This window comes from Phocoena sinus, chromosome X (assembly GCF_008692025.1).
Source record: "Phocoena sinus isolate mPhoSin1 chromosome X, mPhoSin1.pri, whole genome shotgun sequence".
Taxonomy (NCBI): domain Eukaryota; kingdom Metazoa; phylum Chordata; class Mammalia; order Artiodactyla; family Phocoenidae; genus Phocoena; species Phocoena sinus.
In genome coordinates this window covers 1,044,073-1,063,065 of record NC_045784.1, presented here as the reverse complement: position 1 = coordinate 1,063,065, position 18,993 = coordinate 1,044,073, and positions in this window count along the sequence as shown.

Genomic DNA, 18,993 nt, shown 5'->3' with positions numbered 1-18,993 from the left:
GGTGGAGAGCGGAGAACTGACCTTTGGCCAAGAGAAACCCACAACCCTTTTATACCCAGGGAAGAATAAAAAGTATCCTTATCGTGGACATGCAGAACTCTGTGGAATGTTTCCTATCGACCTCAGTCAGCATCCTTGCTAACTCTGATGAACGCTGCAGGCCCAGAAACGGAGTGGCCTGCTGTCTGCAGAGGGAGCCCAACCCTGAAGAAGGGTGTGTTACTTGGGATCTACAAGCCCTGCCTGGTGGTTTTTGGTGATTTTTTTCGTTCCTAGTTCCTTCTGGTCAGTTGTATCTCTTATAAAACAAAAGTGTGTTCCACTGTAACAAACCCTTCTGTGTCATATTTTAGCTCCCTTAGCCTGTGTCACATTAACTGTGTAACTTATTCCCGTCTTGATTTTAAAACCTCGCTAAATAAAACTATCGCTTTTGTGGTCGTGCCAGGCAAAAAAGGAGTGATGTTTCGGTTAATAATTGGGCAAACGGGGAGGATTCTGCTGGCCACTCTGGGGAACACTGTAATGGTGATTAACGCCTCTCCTGTAACAGGGAAATGTTGAACTCATGAGGCGTTTTTAAGCCAAATGCAATTTCATCTCTGCTGACCAAGCGTACTGGACACAGGAGTGGCATTTACCTGAACGGAAATGAGGGGCAGCTAATCCACCCCTCGATGTTTTCACCCACGTAACACAAAAACAGAAGCCAGGGAAAACGAAGACGCAGCCATGGAAGGAGGAAGACCCTGATGTGAGGCAGGGGACACAACTGCAAGAAGAAACAAATCAAGGATGAAACGGACGGACTCCAGGGGACAGAGGAAAAAAAAAAAAAAAAAAAAGATGGGGGGTGGTGGGAGCTGACAAAAGGAACAGAAACCAGTCTCTACGAAGAAGAAACGGGAAAAAAATTAAACTCTACTGATAAAAAAAAGTCCCCTTTTTCTTCATGGGATAAAAGATACCTTCTCTCTGGGAGCACTGGCTGGGGAAGCAGCTAATGTTGCCTGAGTATGAGAACATGAATACACAACTTATGGACGTTGTGACAGACCGGGGGATGGACCCCTCCCCCCACGTCCCCGGCCTCTTGTTTCTAACAAAAGCTTTAGCCCCATAGGCCTTCCCGGATCTCCAGAGAAAATTTAATCAGAGAAGTGAGAAAATATACAAAGGAACACAGTTAATCAAGACAAAAATAGTAATAGTTTAGCCATTAAACAGAGTCAAGGACTATCAGTGCCTCCCTAAGGGCTACAGATCAGATTCTGAGCCACGTCCTTTGCGTTGCTTTGCAGAGACTGAAAGCCCCACCAGGTGGGAGAAGTTACCTGCACGCCGACCACCAGCACGGAGACCCCAGGTGGCTGCAATCAGAAGGTTGACGACGCGGACGCCTGGTCCCCCACCAACCCAGCCGAAGAAGTTCCAGGAGCTGATCTCGCACCCGAAACCCTCTCCCTCACCCTGGTTTAAAAACCTTTCCCTGAAGGCCCTCGGGGAGTTCGCGTCTTCAGCGCGAGCCGCCCTTCCCTAGACTTGGCCGCACGTGAGGCGTCCTGCAGATAAACGCTGCTCTTTCCTTCACCACAACCCGCGGTCAGGAGCTGGGCTTCGCTGAGCACGGGACTCGGGTTCGCTTTGGTAACAATTACCTGCAAGCACCGCCCTCGACGCGGCTAGCGAACAGGCTTGGGTAGCTGGGCATCCTCTGATTTCCCCGTGTACCCCAGTGGGGCACAGACCCTGCCCTCAGGGGACCTACACAGAAGCCACGTGGACATAAAACACGAAACGCGGTAGAGTCTTCTCCGTGTTAAATGCATCTGCAGAGAAGGTCTGGGGTGACCAGACTTGGTCTCGGAGAAACTGAGTCATGGAGAATCGTCTATTAGTTATTTGCTGGGTAACACAGCCGGGGGGCTGCGGCTCTGATGGGGAATTTGAAGCATGGAAGACAAGGGCAGTGCCTTGCTTCAAAGCCAGATTTTCACCAGAAAAATCAACCAGAATGGATTTTCGGCGTGGGGAGGGTCAGGAAGGGCAGATGGGACCAGTCGTTTGGGAAATGTTTAACACACGCAGCCAAAGGCCCCATATAAGATTGATACAGGCACCAAGAAAGTGTTAAGTCCAGCTGCTCTGCTGGGATTATACACTGTCTTGGGAAAGTTTCAGGTTTCAATCAGTTACCTTTAGGTTTCTAAAAGCTACAGGGTTTTCTAATTGAACTATAGTTGCTGTATAGTCTATTAGCTTCAGGTGAACTTGATTCAGTGTTTTTATATACATTTCCAAAAACAGCACAAATGGCAAAGTGAGCTAAAAACATCACAATTTCCCCTCAAACTGATACACCGGAAGACATACGATTCCAGTAATTGGAAAAATGCATCTTCATTTCCAGATGGTATTTAGCCTGGATTCCCCACCTTGCTTTGACAATGGTCCAACTCATTAAAAATTCAGCCCCTTTCTCTCCCACAGCTGGCAGACCAAGTCCATGGGTGACCACAGCCTGGGCTGGATGGAAAAGATGGGGCACAAAACAAAGATGGCCAGGTGGGTGCAGGAGGCTTTGGGGTGTCATATTCCATCCAGCTCCACCACATGCAAGTTTGGCAACAATTCGTGGAGACTGCTGTTGGAGTGTTAATTATTCTTTCTTTTCCCACGAGTAACCCTATTTGAACTAGGGAGAGTGTAAGCCTCCCTTCCCTCCATGAGGCTGAACGGGATTGAACGTGCCTCTGTGGAAAAGCACGTGGAAATCCAGCCCAGGCTGCACACCTACAGGCACCCTCATTCTTACCTTTGCATCCCACTGACAGTACAGGATCCTACTCAACAGCATCGTGAAAGATGGCGCCAGCGCCTTGTCATCCCTCCTGCACACACGTCTCAGACCTCTCACCCGGCCGGTGGGGCTGGTGGTGGGCACACTGACCGAGATGCAGTACCTTTAGGTGACTCAGCATGTGATAAGCGTCCCCAAGACTTGTCACCGAGCAAAGGCTCACTGCCCGAAGTGCATACAAGCCAACGCTATGGCACTAGCTTTCCCAGAAGACGAAGAGCTTCACCGTCAGGTCAACCAGGAGCAGGTCTCATGCGTCTCCACGATTCAGCGTCCGGAGTGAACTTTAAGGGGTCAGGGAGTTTCACGCTTGGAAGCTGATTGGCTAGTCTCCAATCAGGCCATATGAGCTACTCCTGCAGCTGGAGGCCAGATTTTCCTTATTGAAGAACTTCTCGCTTCGTAAAGGGCTCCAGTGGTAACATTTCTAGTCCTTTAGTTGTGTAGACTGAAGATCCTTGGCTCCGAGGTCACCCTAGAAACATGGGTTCCCGTCCTGAGCATGTGCAGTGCTGTCTCTGTAAAATAACTCGGGGATTGATGAATCAACGACCTATTAAATAAGGCGAAACCAGGTGAAGCTGGTGCTGTTTCACTTTGATTAATCAACAACCTATTTATCGAGGCAAAGCCAGTTTAAGCTGGTCAATGATTTCCGTGCTGTTGCAAACTGATTCCTGAAACCGCGTCTGATGTGTCACGGGACGTGCAAATAAAGTCGTCTTAGTATTTTTTTTTTTTTTTTGCAGTACGCGAGCCTCTCACTGTTGTGGCCTCTCCCGTTGCGGAGCACAGGCTCCGGACGCGCAGGCTCCGCGGCCATGGCTCACGGGCCCAGCCGCTCCACGGCATGGGGGATCCTCCCGGACCGGGGCACGAACCCGTGTCCCCTGCATCGGCAAGCGGACTCCCAACCACTGCGCCACCGGAGAAGCCCTCATCTCACTTTTTTCAACATTGTGCTTGAATATCGCGCATAGCGCACGGGCAAACGGTCCTTGAATTCTTTCCTTCTTCCAGATATGAGACCAAGGCTCTTGTTAACCCAGAGAGGTGATGACGAAATTGCAAATAATCTCAGTGTTTTCCCTGAGCGCCCTGGGGCCCGCGATAGAATCACTGGAGGAACTTCTTAAACATACTGTCGACCTGATACCTACCCAGGTCACTCTCAGAGGACGGGGCCCAGGAATGTGTGTTTTTATGGGCTGTCTGGACTGAACTGGATGCACAGCCAGGTTGAGGAAGCACTTGTTGATTAGGGAGGGCAGAAGATCTGGGTATAAAAGCCCACTCCCTTATTCATCATCACAGGAGCCCCAGAGTACCCACGGTTGATAAAGTGGGATATTAACAGGGCCTTTCTCTCAACATCTGCAGAGAATTGAGTGAGAAGACAGATCTGAAAGCCCCTGATACACTGCATCCCGCTAACAAACCAGAGCCTGCTCTGTAGATGGAAGGTCATCGGAGGCTGATGGAGGGCAAGCATTTCAGACCAGTGAGTCTAAACAGCCAACATCAACGATCATACACGGTGTGTCTGGGAGAGCAACGCAGTGGATTCCCCCCGAGAACACAGAGAAATGGCGAGCACTCACTGGATGTCGTTCACTTAACATTACTGCCCTGAACACCGACGCGGCCAAGCCGTGCAGTTTGATGAGCCACTGAGTACGTACACCCGTATTAGTCTCCCCATCACACATGACCACACACCAGATGGCTGAAACCAACAGAAAAGTATCTTCTCTCAGTTCTGGAGACCAGACGTCTCAGATTAAGGTGTGGGCAGGGCTGGCTCCTTCCAGAGGCTCCAGGGGAGAATCTGTTGTAGGTTTCTCTCCAGAATCCGGGGGGCTGCTGGCTATCCTTGCTAGTCCTTGGCTTGTAGACACGTCTCTCCAATCTCTGCTCCATTGTCACAGGGCTTCTCCTCTCAGTCTCTCTGTGTCTTCTCTTCTTATAAGGACACCGGTTATACTGGATTAAAGACCCACCCTCAGAAGCAACCTAAATGTCCATCGACAGAGGAATGGATGAAGAAGATGTGGTCCATTTATACAATGGAATACTACTCAGCCCTTAAAAAGAACGAAATAATGCCATTTGCAGCAACATGGATGGCCCTTGAGGGTGTTATGCTAAGTGAAGTAAGTCAGAGCAAGAACGACAAATGCTGTATGAGCTCACTTATATGTGGAATCTAAAAAATACAACAAAGCAGTGAATACTGTATAACAAAACAGAGGCAGGCTCACAGATACAGAGAACAAACGAGTGGTTTCCAGTGGGGGGGGGAGGGGCAAGATAGGGGTAGGTGATTAAGAGGTACAGACTACTATGTATAAATAAGCTACAGGAACACATTGCCCCAAATGGCATTATTTCATTCTTTTTCATGGCTGAGCCGTATTCCATTGTATATATGTACCACTTCTTGTTTATCCATTCCTCTGCTGATGGACGTTTAGGTGGCTTCCATGTCTTGGCTACTGTAAATAGTGCTGCTATGAACTTTGGGGTACATGAATCTTTTCGAATTTATTTTGTCTGGATATGTGCCCAGGAGTGGGATTGCTGGGTCATATGGTAGCTCTAATTTTAGTTTTTTAAGGAACCTCCATACTGTTCTCCATAGTGGCTGCAGCAACTTACATTCCCTCCGACAGTGCAGGAGGGTCCCCGTTTCTCCACACCCTCCCCAACATCTGTCATCTGTGTTCTTTTTAATGATGGACCTCTGACTGCTGTGAGGTGATGTCTCACTGTGCTTTTGATCTGCATTTCCCTGATGATTAGCAACGTTGAACATCTTTTCGTGTATCTGTTGGCTGGCTTGGAGAACCGATTTTCAAGCTTTTTCCTAGGGCCGGTTTAGCAATAAGCCTGGATACTCAGCTCCACGTGGCATCTTCTAACCAAGAAGCCAAAAATGGTGTTCCACGAAAAGAGCAGCTGGTTCAGCTCACAACTCAGTATCTGCAGAAGCACTTCGCTTTACAGTATCATATTTTGTTAATGTAGCAGAAGTGCTTTATTTCAAAAAATTATTTAATTCTATAGCTTTTTAAAAATTATTATTTAATCCATTGGCTTTTAAAAATTGTTTTAATTTTTTTTTTTTTTTTTTTTTTTTTGCGGTATGCGGGCCTCTCACTGTTGTGGCCTCTCCCGTTGCGGGGCACAGGCTCCGGACGCGCAGGCTCCGGACGCGCAGGCCCAGCAGCCATGGCTCACGGGCCCAGCCGCTCCGCGGCATGTGGGATCTTCCCGGTCCGGGGCATGAACCCGCGTCCCCTGCATCGGCAGGCGGACTCTCAACCACTGCGCCACCAGGGAAGCCCTAAAAATTGTTTTAATTTTTAAATTTCGTTTATTTTTTGCTATCCTTTCTGGTTTTCTTTATTGAGATATAATTCCCATACGGTAAAATTCACCCTTCTAAGCATACAATTCAGTGGTTTTGGGTGTATTTATGAGGTTGGCTTTAGCATATTCACAGAGTTGAGCAACCACTACCACAGTTTCTTTTTTTAACATTTTTCCGTCGCCACAAAAAGAAACATCTCACCCCTTCGCTGTCACTCTCCAACCCCCTCCCCCAGCCCCTGGCATCCACGAATCTCCCTTCTGTCTCTGTGGACTTGCCTGTTCTGTATCTTTTCTGGAAATGGAATCACACACTGTATGTCCTTCTGTGTTTACTCTGTCAGTGAGCATCACATGTTCCAGGTCCATCCACATTGTAGCCTGCGTCAGAACTTCACTCCTTGTCCTGGCTGAGTCGTGTTCCACTGTGTGCATGGACCCCATTCTGTCTATCCATCCATCCCTCCATCCATCCATCCAACCATCCACAGATACTTGGGTTGTTTCTACTTTCTGGCTGTTGTGATTAGTGCTGCTACGAACATCCATGTACAAAATTTTGCATGGAGATATACATTATATATATGTCTTTGTTTCTCCTGGGTATATTCACCAATGTATACACCCAGGAGTGGAGTGGCTAGGTTATACAGAAGTTCTACTTTTAACATGTTGTGGAGCTGCCAGACTGTTTTCCAAAGTGTCTGTGCCCTTTTCCATCCCCGCCAGCCATGTAGGAGAGTTCTGATTTCCATCCACATCCTTGTCAACACTTGTTATTACCTGACTTTGATTTTAGCCATCTGACTGGGTGTGAAGTGATATTTCACTGTCATTTTGGTTTGTATTTCTCTAATGACTAATGTCACTGAGCATTTTTCTTAAGTGCTTATTGGCCTTTGTGTATCTTCTTTGGAGCAATATCTCTTCCGATCTTCTTCTAAGTCCTCTTATAAAGAACTTATAAGAGTCCTTTATATATTCTAGATACATGTCCTTTATCAAATATATGATTTCCAAAATATTACTTTATTTTTAAGCAAGTTTACCAAACTGAATGGGGAACTCTTTAATTTAAAATATAAAAACAAGAAGTTTTTACTTTGTTTTGTTTTACCTTCTAGGAAGGAGATCAATTGAACTATTTTGAAGGGACTTGTTCTGAATAAAAAGCAGTGGAAAATTAGGAAAATTCATCATAAGATCTTAACCTCCTCCAGCTGTTTCTTCCATTCACAAATTTTCGTGGGTTTGTATTTTTCTGTGACTGCTCTCCCTGTAATCTGATTTTTATTGCAGTAAACAGAAAGTGATGTATATTGCAATGCTGACCATCTCTGGTAAAATATTATGGGTAGATATAATAAACCTATTACTCTTCCTTTCAAATGGTTTCTTGAGGCATTAAATCTGCTTTCCAAGCCTTTTAAAAGTCCTAATGAATCTGCCAAACACTCTGATGACTTTATGCCATATTCATAAAGTTTATTAACTGCATTCCTGGGCAATAAACAAAGTAACGGGAAGACTCCTGCGCTGGATCCATATTTTGCGCTCATAATATATGAAGGTGCTCGGTGGGCTACGAGGAACACAGTGTTCTGTACTTGGCAGAAAACACTCTGGTCAAACTGAACCCATACCCCGCAAGGTCAAGCACCATCATCTTCAGACGTTTGCATGGGGCCGGGACCATGCCTGGCACGATGCTTCCTCTGTTAAAAAATGAGGGGCAGCCGTTTCCCTGCTGCATTTTGCATCTGACCTTTCCTGTCTCACTGTTATGTCTTCCGATGATGGGATGGATTTTCAGATATCCTTGTGTCATCCAGTTTCATTCCACAAACATTTCCTGTGCCCTCACCCACTAAGACGTTTCTAAGGAACATGCAACTTGCCTTCCTCATTGGGAGATCCATCAAGCAGCCAACCTTTAGTCTTGAGCGGTATCCAATGACCTCATGACCAGTGGAAACTGATCAGGACACAGAGGGATGAATGAGTGACATGCTGGTAACAGGCGTGAGCTACTGGACAACGGATTATATCAAGGACTTTTAATTTTTTAACCGAAGTACAGTTGATATACAGTATTGTATTAGTTGCAGGTGTACAGCAAAGTGATTCTGTTATATATATATTATATATTCAGCTATACATACATATATTCTTTTCCAGATTCTCTTCCCTCATAGGTTATTATCGAGGACCTTTTAAAGCCCTAGTATCGCCCTTGTAGATTCTGTCTCTATTTTGCCTGGCAATGACAGCTCCTGTGTTTCCAGGATCTGCCCACAGTGACGCCGTAAAGATCCGCGTTGCTCTTGGCAGAATGCAGAGTAGTCTGGGCGATTTACCAGGAATTTGTTCCCTCTTGGAAGGAAACCACTTTTAGTCGGCTAACAACGCCACTGATCTTTTGGAATCTTGCTTGTCCCTCCTCTGCAAAGGTCCCTCCCCCACTTCTGAGACCACCACCCTCTGGAAAGGCAGGATGTGAACTGCCAACCCTAAAAGGGCTTCCATTCCTTATTCAGACGAGGGCTGTCGCATCGGGCAGATGCCACATTGCTGTGGATTTTCAAGGCACTTTGTTCTTCTGCACCCATAGCCTCTTTTCACCAGTGGTAGTGTGACACCAAACTGAATTTTTGCAGTAATAGCTGAAGTTGTCTTTCTTTTTTTTTTTTTTTTTGCGGTACGCGGGCCTCTCACTGTCGTGGCCTCTCCCGTCGCGGAGCACAGGCTCCGGACGCGCAGGCTCAGCGGCCATGGCTCACGGACCCAGCCGCTCCACGGCGTGCGGGATCTTCCCGGACCGGGGCACGAACCCGTGTCCCCTGCATCGGCAGGCGGACTCCCAACCACCGCGCCACCAGGGAAGCCCTTTTTTTTTTTTTTTTTTTTGACTGGTATTTAAGACCCCACATAGAAAAGTCGTTCCTCGCCATCAAGATTCAGTTTGTGTTTAGAAGCATTCTTAGTTTGGGGCTGACATGTCCACACTGCTACATATGAAACAGAGAACCAACAAGGACCTACTGTAGAGCACAGGGAACTCTGCTTAGTATTCTGTCATAATCTATATGGGAAAAGAACCTGAAACAGAGTGGATACGTGTATACGGATAACTGAACCACTTTGCTGTACACCTGCAGCTAACGCAACATTGTTAATCACCTATACTCCAGTTTAAAATAACCATTTTTTAACAAGAAGCATTCTTAGCAGTTTTCTCACGGAAAACCTAACAGAGCAGTTAGGTCCTAATGTAGTTCCTATTTACGAGGTTAAAAGAAAGGAGAAAATAAAGGAAATGGGGCCAGGAACAGAGCTTGGGATGGATGTCCCACGGCTGCCCATCTTAATCCTAATTTTAAAGTTGGATATTACGGCCCCTTTCCCACACTTAGCTGCTGACTCTCGGCCTGTAGATCTATGATTTCAAGATGTAGAATCACAGATGGGAGAATTCTTGTAGATCATCTCATGCGGGACTCGCTGTGGAGGGGAAGAGCCCGACGCTCTTAGAGAGACACAGGGACTTGGTCCAAGTGAGGGAGGGGTGGGTGTCGCTCTCCCGACCCCATACACATGGACATAATGTTTTTCTGGTATCCCACCTTGCTTTTCTGACAGCCCCATCTGCTTCAGAGTCATCCATGGCATTTTCTTTCTGGCCATGCCACGCGGCAAGAGGGATCCTAGTTCCCTAACCAGGGATCGAACCCAAGCCCCCTGCAGTGGAAGCACGGAGACCTAACCACTGGACCTCCGGGGAAGTCGGTCCATGGCATTTTTATCTCTTCCCTTTCAATCGGTCTGCCTTTTGTTCATCCCTCTAATCATTTAACATTGGCTAGGATTTCCCGTACGATGTGGGGAATTGTAGCAGTGAGAGTGGTCATCTTTTTCCCCGAGATGAAGCAAACCCCTTCTAATCCTAGGTGGTGGAGGGTCATGGATGGATCTTGAATTTTGTCGAAGGCTTTTTCTGCATTTATCAAGATGAGCGAATGGGTTTTTCTTCTCTCGCCTGTTCAGATGGAGAAGTACATTGATTGATGTTCAAATAATGAAGGATCTGGAAATGCCCACTATAAACCCCACTTGGTCAGGATCTGTCATCCTTCTAAAATACTTCTAGATTTGGATTTGCTTATATTTTGTTAAGGATTTTTGTAGCTATGTCCACAAAGCATATCCATCTGTAGTTCACTGTCCTTGTAAGGTCTTGGTGGGTTTTTTTTGTAGCCAAGTAATCCTGGCATCTAAGTGAACCGTAGAGTGTTTCATACCCTTCCATGTAGGGAAGATGTTTTGTAGAATTGATGCTGTTTCTCCCTTAAATGTCTGAGAGAATTCACCATTAAAGCCATCCACACCTTCAGTTTTCCTGTTTGGATGTTTTTAACAATGAATTCAATTTGCTAAATAAATAAAGAATAAAAAAAATAAATATAGAGCAATTCAAGTTCTATTTCTTCTTGGGTGAGTTCTGGTAATATGTGAAGAACTGCTCCATTTCATGGAAACTGTTGAATATACGGGTCAAGTTTTTTGTTATTTCCTTATTATCATTTCAATGTCTCTCAAGTCTGTAATGATGTCCTGTATTTTATTCCCAAGGTTTTTATTGTATTATTTCTGTCTCTCTGTCTCTCTGTGTCTCTCTCTCTTTTATCTATATTATATATAGAGAGGATATATCTATATCTGTATCTATATCCTTATCTTGTTTTCCTTGGTCAGCCTGGGTAAAAGTTTCTCAATTGTATTGATGTTTGCAAAGAACTAGCTTTTGCCTTTATTTATTTTCTCTGTTGTCTTTCCTATTTTTTCTTTTAATGGAGGAAGGGCAGGTTTTTAGTTATTTGTTTTGTTTTTATAAATTTATTTATTTATTTTTGGCTGCATTGGGTCTTTGTTGCTGCACGTGGGCTTTCTCTAGTTGCAGCAAGCAGGGGCTACTCTTCATTGCAGTGCGTGCGCTTCTCGTGGCAGTGCCTTCTCTTGTTGTGGAGCACAGGCTCTAGGCGCACGGGCTTCAGTAGTTGTGGCACGTGGGCTCAGTAGCTGTGGCTCACGGGCTCTAGAGCACAGGCTCAGTAGTTGTGGAGCACGGGCTTAGCTGCTCCGCGGCATGTGGGATCTTCCCGGAGCAGGGCTCGAACCCGTGTCCCCTGCATTGGCAGGTGGATTCTTAACCACTGCGCCACCAGGGACGTCCCCCTCTGTTGTCCTTCCCTATTCGATTTTAATGACTTCTTCTCTCACCTCATTATTTCCTTCTTTCTGATTGTTTTGGGTTTCGTTTGATTGCCTCTTTCTAATTTCTTAAGGGAGAACCTTAGATGAATGGCTTGAGAAGTTTCTTTTTTCTTCTACTGCAAGCATTTAATGCCCCCAATTTCAAAGTACTGCTTTAGCTGCACTCCAGAAATGTTTATTAGTTTTTTCCTTGAGTTCAAAACATTTTCTAGTTTCCCTTGAGAATTTATCTTTGAGCCATGGTTATTTAGCAGTGTATTATTTAATTCCCAAACATTTGGTCATTTTCTAGCTGTCTTTCAGTGACCTATTTCAAGGTCAACTCCATTTTGGTTAGACAACATATCCTGTGAGATTTAAATTCTACGACATTAGTTAAGGTATGGCTTATGGTCCAGCAGAGGGTCTGTATTCCCTGTGACGCTGAAAAAATATGTCCTGTGCCGTTATTCTGTGAAGTGCTCTGTAAATGTCAACTGGGTCCTGTATATTCTCTCCAATTTCCGGTTTACTTATTCTATTGACTATTGAGAAAGGAGTGTGGAAGTCTCCAGTGATGACTGCAAATCTGTTTGCTTTTCCTTTTTGTTCTATCACTGCTTGCTTTCTGTACTTTGGAACCCTACTTTCACGTGCAGACAAATTGTTCATCATTGTGTAATTTTCCTCTATCACGGGTATGCCTCCTTTTTTCAAAGATTCCTCTGTCTGATTATTAATTTACCCACTCCAGCTTTCTTTTGATTACTGCTTGCATGGTTTATCTTTTTCCATCCTGATACATTATACCTGTTTGTATCTTTCTATTTAAAGTGGGTTTGGGGGAACTTCCCTGCTGGTGCAGTGGTTAAGAATCCGTGTGCCAATGCAGGACACGGGTTCGGGCCCTGGTCTGGGAAGATCCCACATTCCGCAGAGCAACTAAGCCCGTGTGCCACAACTACTGAGCCTGTGCTCTAGAGCCTGCGAGCCACAGCTACTGAGCCTGCAAGCCACAACTACTGAAGTCTGTGCACCTAGAGCCCGTGCTCCACAACAAGAGAAGCCACCGCAATGAGAAGCCCGCGCACCGCAACAAAGAGTAGCCCCCGCTCGCCACAACTAGAGAAAGCCCACGCGCAGCAACGAAGACCCAAGACAGCCAAAAGTAAATATAAAAATAAATTTCAAAGAAAAATAATAAAGTGGGTTCGGGACTTCCCTGGCAGTCCAGTGGTTAAGACCCCACACTTCCACTTAAGGGGACGCAGGTTTGATCCCTGATCAGGAAACCAAGATTCCACATGCCTCACAGTATGGCCAAAAATAAAATAAAATAAAAATAAAGTGGGCTTCTTTTAGGTGATGGGTCACTGGGTCTTGATTTTTACCCAATGGACAATCTTTGTCCTTTCCTTGGTATGTTGACACCATTCACATCGAATACCAGCGTGAGTGGCTTCAAAAAGAGAAGAGGAAAAATACTGGGGCCCCTATATTTTTCACTCCATGAAAAACCCCCTTTTTCTGGCTTTTGTACTCAGAGCTGGGGATCCACTTGGGGTTTCGGGTGCCCTTGACACTGTCACCTTGGTCATGTAATTTCACAACCGGAGCTGGGCTTGGGGCTGAGCCAGAAGAGGAGAAACAGATTAAAAAACAGAATCTTCGCATCTGTTCTGACTCAGACTCCCTTCTCACAGCTGTCTGTTCAGCTGGGTGGGCTTATCTCTTGGAGTTTTTGCTGCCCATGCCTGCTGCCCACTTTCCACCTATTCACGGGTGAAACTCAGAATAGAAAGGAGACTAGAAATTCCAAGAAATTCAACCTCACATTATTGACCGTTGTATTAGCTTGCTAGGGTGGCCGTAACAAATGCCCACCAACTGTGCAGCTTATCTGATGGAAATTGATTCTCTCTCCGTTCTGGAGACCAGAAGTCTGACATCAAGGTGTCTACAGGGGTGTTTCCTTCTGCAGGCTCCAGGGGGGTTCTGAGCCCAGCCCCTCTCCCAGTTTGCCGTGTTTGCTGGGGATCCTTGGTGTCCCTCGGCTGGTGGATGTACCACTCCAACCTCTGTCATCCCATGACTCTCTCCTCGTCTGTTTCCGTGTCCAGATTTTCCCTTTCTTAAAACGCTTAAGCACCAACCCTACTTCAATAGGACCTGTTTTTAACTAATGACGTCTACAAAGACCCTATTTCCAAATAAGGTGAGATTCCAGATGGACACGGATACTAGGGAGAAACACTCTTCAACCCGGTGGTGTCGTTCCTTAAGTGCTGACTTTCCACCCAATCCAGGGTCCTCAGGCCACTGCATTCTGTGTCTTATCCAATGTTTGTTGGTGTAATCCGTTGAAGAAACAGGCTACTGTGGGCTCTCTCCACTGAGGCCAGTGCTAGGAGTCTCTTCATTCTGCTTTAAAATGGTTTTGAGATTTTTATAATAACTTTCAATGGAGTATAATCTATACAAATATTGAATCACTATGTTGTACAACCTGAAAATGATATAATATTGTAAATCACATATGGCCCAGCAATTCCACTCCTGGGCATATATCCAGACAAAACTCTAATTTAAAAAGATGTGTGCACCCCTATGTTCACAGCAGCACTATTTACAATAGCCAAGACATGGAAGCCACCTAAGGGTCCATCAAGAGAGGAATGGATAAAGAAGATGTGGTCCATATATATAATGGAATGTTACTCAGCCATAAAAAGGAACAAAATAATGCCATTTGCAGCAACGTGAATGGACCTAGAGGTTATCATACTATGTGAACTAAGTCAGAGAAAGATAAATATCATATGATATCACTTATATGTGGAACCTATTAAAAAATGATACAAATATTTGCAAAACAGAAGCAGATTCATAGACATAGAAAACAAACTTATGGTTACCGAAGGGGAAAGCAGGGGAGGAATGAATTAGGAGTTCAGGATTAACATATACACTCTAGTATGTATAAAACAGATGACCACACTGCCCACCCCCAACACCACAATTACAGCTTTCCTTCCTGTCACCACAGGCTTGGAACAACTGCATTCTCTGCTCCTGGAGAGGCTTCTCATTAACGATGTTACCCGTTAGTTATGCTAATACACATTATTGATACAATAAGATTTTACTTCTCAATATCAGTTTTTAAATAAATTTATTTATTTGGCTGCGTTGGGTCTTCGTTGCTGCGCGCGGACTTTCTCTAGTTGCGGCGAGTGGGGGCTACTCTCTGTTGCAGTGCGCGGGCTTCTCATTGCGGTGGTTTCTCTTGTTGAGGAGCACGGGCTCTAGGTGCGCGGGCTTCAGTAGTTGTGGCGCACGGGCTTAGTTGCTCCATGGCATGTGGGATCTTCCCGGACCAGGACTCAAACCCCTGTTCCCTGTATTGGCAGATGGATGCTTAACCACTGCACCACCAGAGAAGTCCCATTGATTAATATTATTTTTAACAGAAATAAATCATTTATGTTTATTAGGTGAGTAATAAATAATATGTAATACGTCATATAAAATTATATGTAGAAGTTAAATAATAGGTATGACCGTTCTGGTAGCAGTGTTATTATTACCATCATTATTGTCGTGGTAGCGGTGTTATTACCCCTCCTCCTCTCATGGTGGCAGGATTACGATTATAACAGCATGATGGCTGTATTACTATTACATATTGTGGTGGCCGTATCATCATCGTCACCATCGTGGTAGCTGTATTACCATTGCCTATCGTGATGGCCGTATCATTATCGTCACCATCGTGGTAGCTGTATTACCATTATGTATCATGGTGGCCGTATCATTATTACTACCATCGTGGTAGCTGTATTACCATTGCCTATCGTGATGGCCGTATCATTATCGTCACCATCGTGGTAGCTGTATTACCATTATGTATCATGGTGGCCGTAGCACTATTACTACCATCACGGTAGCTGTATTACTTTCCTCCCATGGTAGCAGGATCACTCCCCCTCCTCCCACTCTCGTGGCAGTGGTATGACCAGCCTCACGGTAGCAGAGTGGCAATGACTCTCACCACAGCACCAGCTAATGTTGCCCGAGCTCTTGCCACAGCCTAGACACCACTGTTCATGTTGTACCTGTAATAACTCACTTCACGCTCAGAATCCCCGAGAGGAATTTCTTATCCTCATCCTCCTTTACATATTGAGACGCCGGGGCACAGAGAGGTTAAGGAACTTCCCCAAGGTCCCCCAGAGAGGAGGCAGTGTAGCCGGATCACACCCTGGCATGTTCTTTTCAGAGCTGGCACTAACCCCCCCCCCCACCCCGCAGCTTGGATTAACCCAAATGGAGAACCCCGTCCCCAAAACAACCTGGCACCTGCTTTCTTTTCCATCCATCTCCCTCTCTTTTCTTCCACCTGTCCTCACAGCCTTGCCTCCCACTTACTCCTTAATTTATTCCTTTTCTGAAGGGGTAGGTAGATCTTCGTCTTCCCAGAACTTCACCCCCTGGAGTCAGACCTGTGAATGTAAGTTACTTACCTCCGCAAAGGAGCCTTTGCAGAGGTAATGAAGGTCACTACTCTGCTGGCCTCAGGGAGGTTGTCCAGGATGACCCAGGTCACCCCCACGCGATCACGTGAGCTCTTGGGATCAGAGCTTTCTACCCACTGAGGGCAGAAGAGGAATTCAACTGTTGAAAGCATGAGAAGGTCTTGACTGCTGTTGTTGGCTGTGAGGATGGAGGGGGCCACACGGAAAACCTGGGAAGGAACTGAATTCTTCCAACAACCAGTGAAAAGAGGAGGGGGCTGAAACCCTCATGAAATTACAGTCCCAACCTGTGACTTGATTTCAGTCCCGTGAGGCTCTGACCAGAGAACACATATCTTTCCAGACTTCCGATCTACGGAAACTATGAGATAATGAATGGTTTTTTTTTTTAAGCCGATAAACTTGTACTCATTTGTTACACAGCACAGCAAACTGATACAGCCTCTCTGTCCATGAAGCCTGCTCTCGCTTTGCCTCTGACGAACTTAGGCTGCCTTTCCTTCCCTCTTCCGATGTGAATCTCAGCAGAATCGGGGACTACCTTCTTCTGAGCTGATCCCTGTCCTAATTTCCCATCTCTCTCTTCCACAACTCCTTATTCATCCTTCTGGAAGACCCAGTTTCCTCTCTCTGACTTTTAATTTTCTTCATCATTTTTTAAAGATTTATTAATTAATTATTTTCTGCTGCATGGGGTCTTAGTTACGGCACGCGGGATCTTTCATTGCAGCACGCAGGCTTCTCTCTAGTTGTGGCGTGCGGGTTTTCTCTTCTCTAGTTGTGGTGCGTGGGTACCAGAGCAGGTGGGCTCTGTAGTTTGCGGCACACAGGCTCTAGTTGAGGTACACGAGCTCAATAGTTGTGGTGTGCGGGCTTAGTTGCCCCGTGACACGTGGGATCTTAGTTCCCCGACCAGGGATCGAACCCACGTCGTCCCCTGCGTTGCAAGGCGAATTCTTTACCACTGGACCACCAGGGAAGTTCCAATTTTCTTCATTACTTCAGGATGAAGTTCTTACATTTTCCATTCTCAAGCCCTACATCCTCCTCCCTGTCTCTTTACTAGACAATCTCATCTTTGCTCACTAACCACTCTCCAATGGGCATCTCTGCTCAGATTTCTCTCATCTCTACCTCCATGTAAACCCAGCATCTTCTCAACAGCTCAGGAAGATGGGTTGAGTCTCCTCAGTGGGTCTCTAAACAACCCCCTGAACCTGACCTGTCCTGTAATACCCCTTTCAGGAAGTCCCACTGGGTAAACCAGAACCTAGGAGGCAAGACTTCTAGATGCCATCACATTGAGAGGAAAAAGAAGACGATCTTGCTTTCTGGTCTTCTCTTAGGAGGGAGGACACATACTCCAGAAGTCAAACCCATGGGAGAAATCTCCCATAGGACTGCACAGATGGGTTGCATTCCCCTTCTTCAAACAATCCCTATCAAGGGACCAGTCTTGGAGGGCAGGTGGAGGAGGTTGTCCTGGGGTATGGGTTCAAGGGAGGGGAGCAGAGGAAGGGTGAACAAATCAGACATCTCTGAAGAAGGAGTTGGGGCGGGGATTGGGGGGGATTCCAAAGGCAACCAGCAACCTTCTGCCCAGACATACAGCTTCATCCGCTACAGAGGGATACTGCTGAAATTAAGTTTCTTTTCTCTAGCAGATGTATCACCGAAACAGAGATTTCTGCATTTACAAAATGAATGTTTCCAAATGCATAACTAATTGGATCCTTTTAAGGCATTTAAGGTTTAACTCCGATTTCCACAAGTCTTTCTTCAGACCTTAATTATAAATGTACGCAGTAGGATTTATTTTCAAAACGTCTCATTTTTTTTCTTCATCCAAATATCCAGAAAGTCAAAAACAAACAAACAGAGCTGTGTGCACAGCTTGGATGGTGTCAGCCTCTAAATCAAGTCACTTGTTTGGTTTTAATTAGTGGAAGTCTGGCTTTAGCAGGAAAAACATCATTTTGGAAAACAACTTCGTTCTGGAGTTGGAAAATTGTCATCCGTTAAGGAGACATAAACGCCTCAAATTTCCCACATGGAAACGCACGTTGTGGTAAATTTAGTCTATTTTTCTTTTAGCCGATAAAAATGCTATTTATCAAACAGGCATTTGGAAAGCGTGGGAATCATAGCGACAGTTTCAGGAAAGGCAAAAATATTTTCAATTATGATTTGTGACATCTAGTCAGTATATAAAAGAAAGAACAGATTGCCACATTCGTGGGTTCTTTGTGCAGTGAATTTCATTGTATTTGTAGAGATATGTACATATATAAAGAGAAAGCCAATAAATGCACAGACGTGAAGGATGAATTCTAACTTCACAGTAGTAATGACCCCTAAAGAGAAGAGGGGCAAGGGAGGATTGGGGTCTTTAAATATCTTACACACACACACATTCCCATCCCATCCATCCAACTATTCCTGGCAACAGAATATTAAAATGTAACCATCCACTAGGCACCAAAATGGATTTGAAACTTCAAGGGGAGATACACATTGTCCTATGCTTGATTACAAAGAAAAGTATAGGAACTACTTCCCTAACTCTTGATCCCATCTCCCTTTGAAAATATGAAAGGATCTAGACAATCTGCTGGAGATTTTCTTAAAATAGAGGTGGTGCTGAGAAACTTTCCCCACCCTAGAAGATGCTTGTTTTCTTTATCAGTCAGCTCTGACTTAAACTATGCTGCATAACAAACAGTCCTAGATCACAAAGCCCCACCACAATAAAGAGTTCCTTTTCAGACCTATGAGTCTGTGAGTCAGTGACTGTTGGGTTGACCTAGACTGGGCTCCCACACACACACACCACGCTGAGCAGAACCCAATGTAACAACTTAGATTCATGTCTGCTCTACATGGTTTCATTATTTTGGAACTAGTGGTTATCCTGGGCATATTTTTGTAATGTTGGAATGTAGGTGGGCAACATCGTACAGAGGGCGACTCGAACCA